Source organism: Pelobates fuscus, chromosome 5 (genome assembly GCF_036172605.1).
Source record: "Pelobates fuscus isolate aPelFus1 chromosome 5, aPelFus1.pri, whole genome shotgun sequence".
In the NCBI taxonomy this organism is placed as follows: Eukaryota; Metazoa; Chordata; class Amphibia; order Anura; family Pelobatidae; genus Pelobates; species Pelobates fuscus.
This window is the reverse complement of record NC_086321.1, coordinates 188,800,860-188,814,303: the sequence shown is the minus strand read 5'-3', so window position 1 is coordinate 188,814,303 and position 13,444 is coordinate 188,800,860. Positions and strand designations below refer to the sequence as shown.

General features: G+C 41.9%; 1 protein-coding gene across 1 annotated transcript in view; it reads right to left on the bottom strand.

The window, feature by feature from the left end:
* The window catches only part of LOC134611209 (M1-specific T cell receptor alpha chain-like), a 433,017-nt gene that overhangs the window by 22,681 nt on the left and 396,892 nt on the right, over positions 1-13,444 (bottom strand). The window lies entirely within an intron of this gene.

Below are 13,444 nucleotides of genomic sequence, written 5' to 3'. Positions count from 1 at the left end.
TTTTTCTTCTTACCATCAGAACTTCTATTAAATAATGTGACACAGATATTAGTGTAATTAGTAACCTTAACTATGCACATTTCTGCGTTATAAAATCTAACAATATTCCGTGAACCTTCAAACAAACATAATGCATCGGTTTCATTAGCTGTGGACACATTCCATATGGGTAACTGGTACTTATAAGGGTTACTATTTGTCCAATTCATCCAAATGCGTTCAGTGAATGAATGATTGCATATTACATGCTGATAGAAAGGTGGTGGAGAAAAGTTCTTGAGGGAGCGTGTGTGACAAAAGCTAGATGAGGGGCTAAGGCCTAATTGGGCTGGGGGTATTGAAGAATTGTTCATCGTGTCAAAGTCCTTTTCTCCAGACACAAACAGGTTTTAACCTTGCCATTGACTTGTACTCATAATGGCATTCAAGGAACAATATCAGAGGGAGTATAACAACTCCAGAAAGCATAGCGCAAAACATAATCTTGGTCTCAGGTACGTATGATCCTCTCAATCTACGATATGGTGTGAAAGCCATGATGCTTCGCTAAGGGGAACTTCTTCTGTTTCCGAGCGAGGAGTGGTGTTGTCTTCCTTGGCTCCCCTCTTTGGACACAGCTTCACTCAGGATGCGTGAATTAAGATGTCATCGGAATCTGTGAGGACAGCGGTTCTGGTTACAGCAATCACAGTAGCAAGTGGTCCAAAAGGGTATCCTCCTTTGCTGGTTCTGTTCAGCTGACGGATATACACCTTGTCACCGGGCTGGTATGGATGAGTAGCTTCCTGTGAAGGTAAGGGAAAACTACGAAGAAACTTTGTCATACATACCATTCAGTTTTATCAACAATTCCTGTACATATTCTTGTATTAGCTGTAAATCCCCAGACATTATAACAAGCGGTTCCCTGGCTCAGGGTATGGGAAAAAGGTCATCCCATCAAAATCTCAAATGGAGATAATTTAGTCACCTTGTGGGGATTCATTCTTATATCAGCTAAAATAGCTGGTAGATATCTAGTCCAATTTACCCATGTTCCTGGGTAAATTCTGGGCTTTTCCTTAATAGTCCTATTCATCCTTTCAACTACCCCTGTACACTGTCGATGATAAGGTATATGAAACTTCCAGGTAACTTGCAAGAATTTAGCAAGTTCCTTGGTAACCTTACTGGCAAAAACCGAGCCATTATGAGAGCCAATACTGCAGAGAGCCGCCATACCTGGGAATAATTTCAGCAACAATAATCTTCACTACAGTCCTAGCATCTTCCCTAGATGTCACAAAGGCCATCATGCCATCTACTAAACTGATCAACTATGACCAGTAAGTATTCTTACCAATTTTGGATACATGAATAAAATCAATCTGTAAGTGTGTAAAAAGAGCAGCTGGAGGGGGCAAATGTTCGTGCTGTGATTTGTGTGGAATATTAGAATGTGTTCTCATACATGGTTCACACTATCTTACAAAAGACTGTTTGCTTCAATTATGCCTATTCTCCCCTCTTTAGAGAACAGATCATTCTGATCTTTCTCTAAACCTTGTTTAATCCAAACATTATGGCTGCAACTTCCTTTTGCCACTTTGTCAGCCAAGGCATTTCCTCTGGAAATGTCATCACTAATTATGAGGCTTAGATGGTATAGACAGAGTCAGAAGCAGAAATGAGAATAGCATGCAAAACAAACAGGACCAGAATTAACAATACTATAGACAATAGACAGATTCTGGGTATTAAGAAAAAGAATCTCATAACTCTTAAGCGCTGGGCTGTCATGTGTTGTGTAGTGAGATTTGTTATCAGCTGAGTGACCTGGTGACTGGCATGAAGTTTTGTAGGATGCCCTAGTGTGATAGTAGTAGCAGTTTCAACAGCCATTGCACATGCTGTCAATGCTCTGAGACAACCGGCATACCCTGTGCTCAAGCTACTTTGGAAAAGAATGCTATGGGACGCATACCGCCTCCTTGCTCTTATGCACAGACCGCGGCCATGGTTTTACAGTTTGTCCTGAGCATACAAATAAAATGATTTACAATAGACAGGTAGTCCTAAAGCCGGGGCTTGTACAATAGCAACCTTGAGGGCAATATATGCAGCTATCATGTCTGGTGACCAACAGACATTTTCAGGGCTGTCAGAACGTACAGCCTTCCTTAGGATTGAGTCATAATGGGAGCATTCAAGGATCCACTGGCAGCAGTAATTAATCATGCCGAGGAAGGTGAGCAACTCCTTCCGAGTAGTGGGTGTAGGAATCCTCTGAATGACCTCAATACGTTTTGGACTCAATTGTCTGGTGCCTGAAGCCAGAACAAAACCTAAGTAATAAACCTTTGATTTACACAATTGCATTTTGTGTTTAACAACCTTGTGACCCACAGTTGCTGACAGTATCCACAGTGCTTGCCTCATAGCTAGGGCTACATAATAACAAATCATCATTTTGCAAAAGGACGGAACCAAGACCGGAGTCCATGTTTTTTAGAGTATGTTAGAGTACCAATGAATAAACAGCTGGGGAATCCACATAGCCTTGGGTAAGCGTGTCCAGGTAAACTGACAGCCTTCAAAAATTAAAATAAAAACCATAAGTAGCTGTGTCTCTTGATCAATAGGTATAGAAAAAATGCATTACTTAAATCAATAACAATGAAGCAAGTGGCATCATGTGAAATGGCTGTAATGAGGGATGTCACATCAGGGACAATGGGTGCAATGGGCACAATTATACCATTCAGGGCTCTAAAGTCCTGAACTAAGCGATATGCTGGCCAGTGGTGTTGGGAGTGGGTCTGGTGTTATTCTTATCTACCGGGCATATTTTGAGAATTGTGGGGTTGTTGGGGTATCTGGGGTTTCCTGGGGTGTGGACACTCATTCCTCCAGTGGCCATACTGGCCACAGTTAAAATAAGTGTTCCTTTCTATTCCTCCTTGGTTACCCCTGCCACTATAACCCTGATTTCCCTGTCTCCATCCCCTTGCCCCTCTTTGACCACCCCATCCACGGGCGTTATGTGCTCCATCCCATGTTCGCTCTCAGCCTGTGTAGGTGGACAGTGTTGCAATCCCTGAGCATAATAAGCAACCTTACTTCCTAAAAACCTTCTTAAGTCAAAACAACCTGCATTTTCCTTTTCTATAACCTTGGTAAGAAAATCTTAGCCACCCAAATTGGCCCAGTCTGAAATCAATTATTTCACAAGCAAAGAATACTGTGGCAACATATTACCAAGGCATGACTGCATTTTAAGGAGATCCATATCATCTCCAGACTTCAAACCTGCCTCATCCTTCCAACACAAATCATATTACCAATCTCTTCCTTCGCATCTTGCTTATATGCCAAAACAGTGAATATAGACTGCTTATTCTTCCATAATCTCAACATTTCAACTTCCACCTCATTCTACATTTTAGCACATCCTGCTGAAGTACTAAGCTCATAAACAACAATTAATTTCAAACCATATAACAGTATCTTTGTAGAAACACATAATCGGTACCCAGCAGATATGCCAATACAGAAATCACATTTATGGGCACGCAACTACACACTCTGTCTCCCTCCTAGGAAACACGGATAGACACAATATAAAAGCAATCTTAAACTAACATCTCAAAATCTCCAATCCCATATAGCTATATCAGACCACAACTCCAACTATCCTCAGCCAAAACGCTAGTATTCAACAGCTAGTAAAACAGTTATTTGCTAGGTTATTTAGCTGGCATTCTTATCAGTATCACTAGACTGTAACAAACTGATTCACATATCATTTTAAAACAATACAGCAACATATAAATTAAACCACTTTCCAGTTAAACTTCACACTGCACACATTATCACAATCACCATTTACACAGAATAAACAGTTAGCAGCTGTAATCAGAACATATTTTTATGGTATACCAATATTAGATTAGATTCATTTTAGGGATTCTTATGTATACATTTTCTTAATTAACTTCATTACTTTACTCTACTATAGTATTGTATATAAAGAAAGGATCCATTTATATAGCGCGCTCATAACTCAACTATTTGTATAAAACTTCCATTAACTAATCTGAGATGCTTCTGCATCAACTTAAATCTTATAGAAATTGAACAAACATCTGGATCAGATTACACAGACATGGTTTCACCAGAATCTTTCAGAACTCTCAGAGACTTAAAAAATTTATTCTATACCATGTTTAAAAGGCATGGCAAACCTTAGACCGGTCAGTCTCCAAGAGCCTTAGTACAACAGGTAGAAACCTTTGTCAATGATTTCTGATCCAGGCTATATACCACAATTTAAAATAACACATAATGTGAGACATAGAAGACACAAGCAGTAGTTATTGTACTGGATCATCTAAGGCATCTGTAGCAATAAAAAGGTTAGCTTACTGCACAAAATAAAGCATGTGTTGGACCGCTGAAAATTTAAACGTTACTCTGTTATTTTCAAACAAAAATCATATTTAGTATGGATACTTTGCAACAAACACACAGGGCAGGGAAGATGTGCTGATTGGTGTTCTATACAATTAATCCCATATGGGGAATTAACTTTCAAATACTAATGAAGTGTCTCTTTTTTGTCTCGGTATAAAATATACTGAGCTCATTATTTAAACAATTTAACACATTTACACTTATCCCACTCTCATAGAAAGTGTAGTGGGCTTATGGTATTTTTAAAGCAACAATCATACCAGGCACACAGATCCCATGTGAAATAACTTACAATAAAACTTATACTTCTATGCGACAGAAAGAATAAAGCAAAAAGATTTAAGTAGGTCTATCAGGTACAACCTGTGAGTCATTTCTTTTCTAATACACAGTACTGCTATCTTGCAAAAAGATAAGTCCTGCGCTCACTCCCATCACTACTGGGCAGCAGCAAGGACTACAACACACATCATAAAAACAAAGAAAAACAAGTTACCTGCGTTCTCTCCTTAATCCCTATGTATTTTTAAAAACCTCCATTTGTTTAAAAGTACTGCTATTTTATATATACACATATACATATATACACATCTATACATATACATACATACATATATACATGTACACATATTGGTCACTCAGGACCTGAACTCACATTTCCCATACTGCTGACTCAGAGTGGGGACACTACTAACTTACCAAAGTGTGTCCCCAATATAGACAAACAATCACCCACAAAGAACACTTAAGACAAACAAAGGTGACCGGGAGAAAGAGAAGTTTGGGTTATACTTATAGATCTATAAACCGTGCTCCTCAGAACACCTATAGTCTTAATAAACCGGAGACCTCTTATGGTCTCAAAAACCTGTATCAACCTGAGATACCCTGTATCTATCTTAGATACTAACCTGGGTTACCAAGAACCCTATATATTTAGACCAAATGTCTAATAAACCGGAGACCTCTTATAGTCTCAATATAAACTGGAGACCTCTCATGGTCTCAATATAACTAGAGTCCTTACACCTTTCCTACTGGATACAGTCTTACTAAACCAAAGGGAATCATAGACAATCAGTGTCAATTAAGACACAAAAAGGCTACTTACCCAATGGCTTTGCTGTTTGCTGATCCCACTTCTAGACACCAAGCTGAAAGGGTTAATGCTGTCTTGGACTCAATTCCCTCAATTCTGAATCTCTCGGTCACCACATCAATTGACGGGAGAAACTTGCTCAGCAAATAACAGACACACGAAAGGTGCATGACAAGTTCTCAATTTGTATTACTGTGAATCGGGCATTTATACAATTGTATTTACATGTGTCATGAGATATGCCATTCAGAATATAAGATTGATTACTTCCTTAAATATCACATGTTATTCTGGCTGGTAAGATAAGACCTTCTTTGAATATGTCTGGATCCGAGGCCAGACATCCTGAGTATTTAGCATTGTCTTACATCCTATAGAATTGTAAGTCTGTCACACTCAATCATATTAGATCATCCTATACAATTGTATACTAAGCATAGTATCACATTGTCAGACATCCTAAAAGGAAAAATGTCATTGTCCAAGTTTTTCACAGTCAGCATATCTATGACGTACATTGAGTTAAAGCATACAAAGCAAAAAGTAGTTTAACTGTTCATATCCTTTCAGTTCAGCAATATTGATAATACATCTTATAAAATGATATGAGAAATTAACTATCTAATATTTCTTACAATGGTGTGCCAGATTTATGCCTCTAAAAGCAATTGCCATGGTGTACATCTAAAGCGGATTGCTATGGTGTGCCAATTGTATGCCTCTAAAGCGGATTGTCTTGGTGTTCACTTTTTAAAATATGCATTAAAAAAAGCAAGTGGGTCTCGAAAAATTACCATTTTGAAAAGTGGGTCTCGGGCCATAAAAGTTTGGGAAGCCCTGTTCTAGAGACATTATTGCATTTGTTTGTTTTTATACTTAGTGCTACAAGTTCTAGTTTTATCCTCCACCATTAGTGTCCCAGAAACAGAAAAGTCATCTTAGCTATAGCACCCGTGCAAGGGTTTAAATTCCCTGAACTTCACACCAAGAGGAAGAAGCAGCGACGAGGGACATCGTCGCTGCCTCAGGTAAGTTACTGAAGGGGTTTTCACCCCTTCAGCAACCGGGGATTGGAGGGTGGGAGGGAGAGGGAACCTGCAGTGCCAGGAAAACGGATTGTTTTCCTGGCACTGGAGTTTCCCTTTAATATATCTGGTACTCTTTGCAGTTGTCAACTGTCTTTTTTTTGGCAGGACTGTCCTATGTTTTGAGCTCCTGTCCCGGCAAACGTGGATCTCAGGACCTGTCCCACATAGCTGCCAACTAAGAGAGCTCTCCAAATCAAAAGAGTAGTATATTCACAGGTAAGTAAAAAAGAGAAGGTGACGTGGAAACAAACGTTGTGTGTTCTAACCATCAATTAACACGCAACAATACATTATTTAAAAAAAAAAAAAATAATTGAAGTGTACACCCCACATAGCAGTAAACGTTACTGACAATATATGAAATTTTAGGGTACAGTATTCATATACATTGATTATGATCCAGAGCCTGTGTATCGGGTCTAGGATAAGGGCTCAATGGTAAAAACCAGATATACTTACGATTCACTGTACCAAAGTTATGGCATATAAAAGAAACAAGACGCTACTAGAGAGAGAAGCAGGGTCAGTCTGCTGGTGTTTTGGGGCTGGCCACAGCCAGATAAACTACGGTAACCATAAAACCATGGCATAGAAGGGCAGGGCTGGGGGCTCCTACATGCTATCAAAGACTGCTGTTATAGTGTGTGCATAACAGTTTGAGTGTATGTGTAACAGTGTGTGTATATATCAGTGTTTGTGTATATGTGAATATAGAGTGTGTGTATAACATATATTCACTAATAATTAGCTGTAAAAGTGTCCCTGGTATTTTATTTGCAAATTTTGGGAAATGTGAGCTTAATTATATTAGTCTAAATTTTATAATTCATATTTTTATTCACAAAAATTCTTGGTTTCGTAAATAACACTGAAAGTCCGCCAGAGAGATGGATTACCTACAGGGGGCATAGGTGGCTGCCTAGGACCCATTCCGTCTGGGCCTGGAGTGCCAGCCCTGTATGTTAGTGTTTTGAGGTCTCAAGTGTGAATGGGGAGCAGGTGTTTTAAATTTGGTGTTATCGCTCGCACACTGTCTCATACTGGTCACTGGAAGTTCAACATGGCAAAGAACTCTCTGAGGATCTGAATAAAAGAATTGGGTCTCTACATAAAGTTGGCCTAGCCTATTAGAAGATTGCCAAGATCCTTAAAATGAGCAGCAGCACGGTGGGCAAGACCACAAAGCGGTTTCACAGGACAGGTTCCACTCAGAATAGGCCTCGGCCTCGCCATGGTCGACCAAAGAAGTTGAGTGTGTCAGGATCCCGCGGGCGGCTGCGAGGGGAGGCTGCAGTCCGCTCGCGGCACTCACCCTCCAGCCGTCCGCGGTCCCCTTCCTGCCATGTGTTCGGCGGGCGGCATCCTCCCAGCTAAATTGGAAGCCATACTGTCCTGGCCACTTCCCCAAGGACTTAAGGCTATCCAGCGTTTTATAGGATTTGCCAACTATTATAGGAAATTTATAAGAAAACTTTTCACCACTTATCTCTCCTATAACGAAGCTGACTAAAAAAGGTCTACACCCTAGGGTTTGGACTACCGAAGCCCTTAAGGCCTTCGAAACTCTCAAGAAGGCATTTGCCTCTGCTCCAGTACTGCACCACCCTAATCCTTCTCTTCCCTTTGTTATGGAAGTAGACGCTTCTGAATCGGGTGTGGGAGCAGTACTGTCACAGAGGTTATCACATGACGAACCCCTCCATCCCTGTTGTTTCTTTTCAAAAAGGTTGTCTGATCCAGAAAAGAATTACGATGTTGGGAACAGGGAACTATTAGCTATTGTGTTCGCTTTTAAGGAATGGAGGTACTTACTAGAGGGTTCTAGACACAAAATCATGGTTATAACAGATCATAAGAACCTCTCCTATATAGCTGACGCTAGAAGGTTATCTGCCCGGCAGGCTAGATGGTCTCTATTTCTTTCACGTTTCCAATACGTTATTACCTATAGACCTGGTTGCCGTAATGCCTATAAGAAGATTGCCAAGATCCTTAAAATGAGCAGCAGCACGGTGGGCAAGACCACAAAGCGGTTTCACAGGACTGGTTCCACTCAGAATAGGCCTCGGCCTCGCCATGGTCGACCAAAGAAGTTGAGTGTGTCAGGATCCCGCGGGCGGCTGCGAGGGGAGGCTGCAGTCCGCTCGCGGCACTCACCCTCCAGCCGTCCGCGGTCCCCTTCCTGCCATGTGTTAGGCGGGCGGCATCCTCCAAGCCACGGATGCCGCCCGCATCTTCCTCCAAGTCCCCCAGCGGCAGCATGCATGACGCTGCACGCTGGGAGACCGCCCAATTTGTTACACGCCGGGGTCAGTCACCTGACCCGGCGTTAAAGGCACAGTGCCTCAATCACAGTGGGAGGTTTAGATATCTCCCACGTGTGATTGTTAATTCTGATTGGAAATTATCCAATCAGAATTAACCTTCTGGTTTAAATACCGTATTTATCGGCGTATAACACGCACTTTTTCCCCCTGAAAATAGGGGAAAAATCGTGGGTGCGTGTTATACGCCGATATCCCATAATTACTTACCTGTCCTGAAGCGTGGGCCGGCTTCACAGCGCGCACCGCGGTACAGGAACTTTAATTTAAGGTTCCGGTTTCCGGCGGGACTGAAAGGAAGTGTGCACAATAGTGTGCACACTTCCTTTCAGTCCCGCCGGAAACCGGAACCTTAAATTAAAGTTCCTGTACCGCGGTGCGCGCTGTGAAGCCGGCCCACGCTTCAGGACAGGTAAGTAATTATGGGAGGGGAGGAAAGTACACTATGGGAGGGGAGGGGGGAGGAAAGTACACTATGGGAGGGGAGGGGGAGGAAAGTACACTATGGGAGGGGAGGGGGAGGAAAGTACACTATAGAGGGGAGGGGGGGGAAGTACACTATGGGAGGGGAGGGGGAGGAAAGTACACTATGGGAGGGGAGGGGGGGGAAGTACACTATGGGAGGGGAGGGAGAATACTATGGGAGGGGAGGGGGGGGAGAATACTATGGGAGGGGAGAATACTATGGGAGGGGAGGGGGGAAAATACTATGGGAGGGGAGGGGGGGAGAATACTATGGGAGGGGAGGGGGGAGAATACTATGGGAGGGGAGGGGGGAGAATACTATGGGAGGGGAGGGGGGAGAATACTATGGGAGGGGAGGGGGGATAATACTATGGGAGGGGAGGGGGGAGAATACTATGGGAGGGGGGAGAATACTATGGGAGGGGAGGGGGGAGAATACTATGGGAGGGGGGAGAATACTATGGGAGGAGGGGGGGAATACTATGGGAGGAGGGGGGGAATACTATGGGAGGAGGGGGGAATACTATGGGAGGGGGGGGGAGAATACTATGGAAAGGGGGGGGACACTATGGGATGAGGGGGGAATACTATGGGATGAGGGGGGGGGGAATACTATGGCATGAGGGGGGAAATTTCCTGGAATTTCTTTCTAAAAATGAGGTGCGTGTTATACGCCTGTGCGTGTTATACGCCGATAAATACGGTACTTACCTTTCCTGTTCCTCCCTGCCCTGTTGTGGTCTTTGCTTTATAGTATTGATACTGAACTTGTGCTTTCTGGTTACGTACTCTCTGGCTTGTTTATCTGACTTTGTGACTTTCTCCTACCCTTTGACCTCGGCAGTGCTCAGACCATACGCCGCACACTGTATCAAATTGGTCTGCATGGCTGTTGTCCCAGAAGGAAGCCTCTTATAAAGATGATGCACAAGAAAGCTTGCAAACAGTTTGCTGAAGACAAGCAGAGTAAGGACATGGATTACTGCAACCATGTCCTGTGGTCGGATGAGACCAAGATAAACTTATTTGGTTAAGATGGTGTTAAGCATGTGTGGCGGCAACCAGGTGAGGAGTACAAAGACAAGTGTGTCTTGCCTACAGTAAAGCATGGTAGTGGGAGTGTCATGATGTGGGCCTGCATGAGTGCTGCCGGCACTGGGAAGCTACAGTTCATTGAGGGAACCATGAATACCAACATGTACTGTGACATACTGAAGCAGAGCATGATCTCCTCCCTTCGGAGACTGGGCCGCAGGGCAGTATCTGTTTCCTTTATTGGCCAAGATCTCGGTTGGTAGTTCTGCTCAGTGGATCCGGCTGTGCTCCAAACAATGGGTTTGTGTTAATCCGTTATCTAATACCTGGGAGGTGCACTCAAATAACTTTTATTGCAAAGTGCACAGTTGCCCACGTTTGAGAAATATTTCTAGAGACACTTTAACAGCTAATTGTCAGTGCATGTTTGGCATTATTTTTTAATTCTGTCTTTTTTTTTTATCTATCTGTAAACATACACCATTTTCACACATTGTCCTATTCAATTATTTTTTTCTGCTACTCTAAATTTGCCAGCTTCAGTAGCAAATTACAGTGCCTGTGTGTACAGCAAACAGGAAATACAGGAAACTGTACTCTATGTTGCTAAATTTATTGTACATTATGTTAGGAAACCTTTAGATAGATTTCTAGAAAACAAATTACAAAGGCCTGTATCCATGCTTTCAAGGCAGACAACACTGACTATTGCAAGTAAAAGGTGCGATTTGGAAAGGTTTGTTATATCTTTCAGGATATCTCAGCTATATTTTCCTAGTTTGTAAAAAAGACATAAATATAAATCAGTGAATCCAATACAATGACTTGAAAATGAAAGAAAACCACTGCTTGAGGGATATTTTGAAACCCAGAGACTGGATGGTCAAAATGCATTCAGATGTCTTGGACCATCAAACTCTTGCTGCTCTTGGCTCTGGATCAACTGAAAGAAGCTGGTCTTAAACTCCTCTCAATCCATGTAGTTCCTAGGTTTTCTGATAGACTCCAATTGACAAACTCTTAGTCTAGCCCTGAATAAGTTTAAATTTAATCTGAAAAGAAATATGGATGGTTCTCCGGAATATGTTTTTTTTTAAAATAATTTGTTTAAATAATTTATTGCTGCGATATTTAATTATGTAGAACACACAAAGTTAGTTTGTACCTCACTTTCTCTTGTTTAACTTACTTGTGTATAAACATTTACCACTATTTTGATTGGTGTGGTTCTCTCAGTTGCCAGGTATACGGGATAGTTCCCAGACCTGCTTTTGCCAGGACAGGAGGCCAAAACATGTGAATGACAATACAAAAGTGGGACAGTTAGCAACAATGACAATACAAAAGTAGGACAGTTAGTAGAAACTGTCACTATATCTGAGTTGGAAAACTTTTAACCTAGTTACCATACTCTGATTGTCAACCACACGACTCATCCTGTTGCTTCCTTTGGTTAGCTCAGTGGAGTTAAACCCAAGGGCCAGCAATTGCCCAGAGCACCTGCTTTGTAAGCTGCATTGGAAAATCTGTGATGGTACAGCCACATAAAGTCTGGGCTAGGTTAGAAGAGTATTGCTTGCAAAGGATTCGGACAAGAGATCTGCAACTTTTGCAAACTGTTTTTAGATATATCCAGAGCCGATCCTGGAGGAGTGCGGTCTGCCAATGTGCTCTGTAGATAGGCAAAGTGTGCAGTGATAAGCTCCGCCCCTCAAGTAGATCCCTACCCTCTGATTAGGCCTGCACTCGCATGACCGACGCCAAGCAGCAGAGGGGGCAGTAGCTACCTGAGGGGCATAGCGTAGCACTGCACACTCCGCCTATCTACAGAGCACCTGAGCAGTCTGCACAACCCCAGTATCAGCTCTGGATATATTCCTAATGACAAAAAATGCATAATTAAATGCATGCATGTTTTTTTATTGGGGGTATATCTTCTAAACAGTGATTATTAGTTTTTGGGGGTGGCAGTGGAGTGTCCCTTAAAGTTTTCGCCTGTGACATTTTTGACTGAAAGACTTATAACTGCAAAATGTTTACAAATTGGTACAGCTATAAGCCACTGTGTCCAAAGAAATGGCGATAGAACAACTTTTTGCACCATGATGTCTGCATAGTTTATGTTGTTAAAGCCTTTTCAGAGAAAATGCAGTATTTACATTACTCCCTAGTAACACCTTTAGTGGCAGTCACTCAGACGGTCACTAGAGATTCTTCCTGGATCAGTGCATCACAGACGCTGAATGCTCCCCATAGAGATGCATTGATTCCATGCATCTCTATGAGGAGATGCTGATTGGCACAGCGTGGCATTTTGCCGCTGAAGAACTATAGCCTCCGAAAGCACTGGATTGGCTGAAATCATCAGGTTTGATGATTTCAGCCACAGAGGTGGAAAGGGTTAGGACTAGCCACATTGAAACCACTGGAAAAACAGTGAGTAAAATCATCTTTGTAAAGTAAGGAGAGGAGGACCGGGAACCTAAACAGTGCTTTTAAAACTATAGTGTCAGGAATACATTTGCATTCCTGACTCTATAGTGTTCCTTTAATGTACAGTACATGGCATCCCTGGGAAGGCATGCAATTTTTTTTACAAAAATTAACACTGAAATTTAGCATAGCCTAAGTTCACTTTAAGTTAGCTGTGAGATTGTGTAAAAATATCACCAGTGACAGTTCCTCTTTAAAAACACAAAAAAAAATTATAACTCTTTAGGTTTTAATTGCCTGTCCCTGCAGGTTTGCTATAAATGTAAAAATTTCAAGAGAAATCTGCACTTTATAAATCCTCTTAGTAACACCTTCCAGCTGGGATTGTTTCTTGCCCTTTTAATTTTGAACTGTTATTCAATGTGACAATTAGTTTCCCCTTGTAGAGAAGCACTGCAGATGAACAGTGTCTCATTATATATACTTTTTTTAATATTGAAGTAATCCTTTTAAGTGCCTACACATGCTTAAAGCAGAGCAGTCACAGA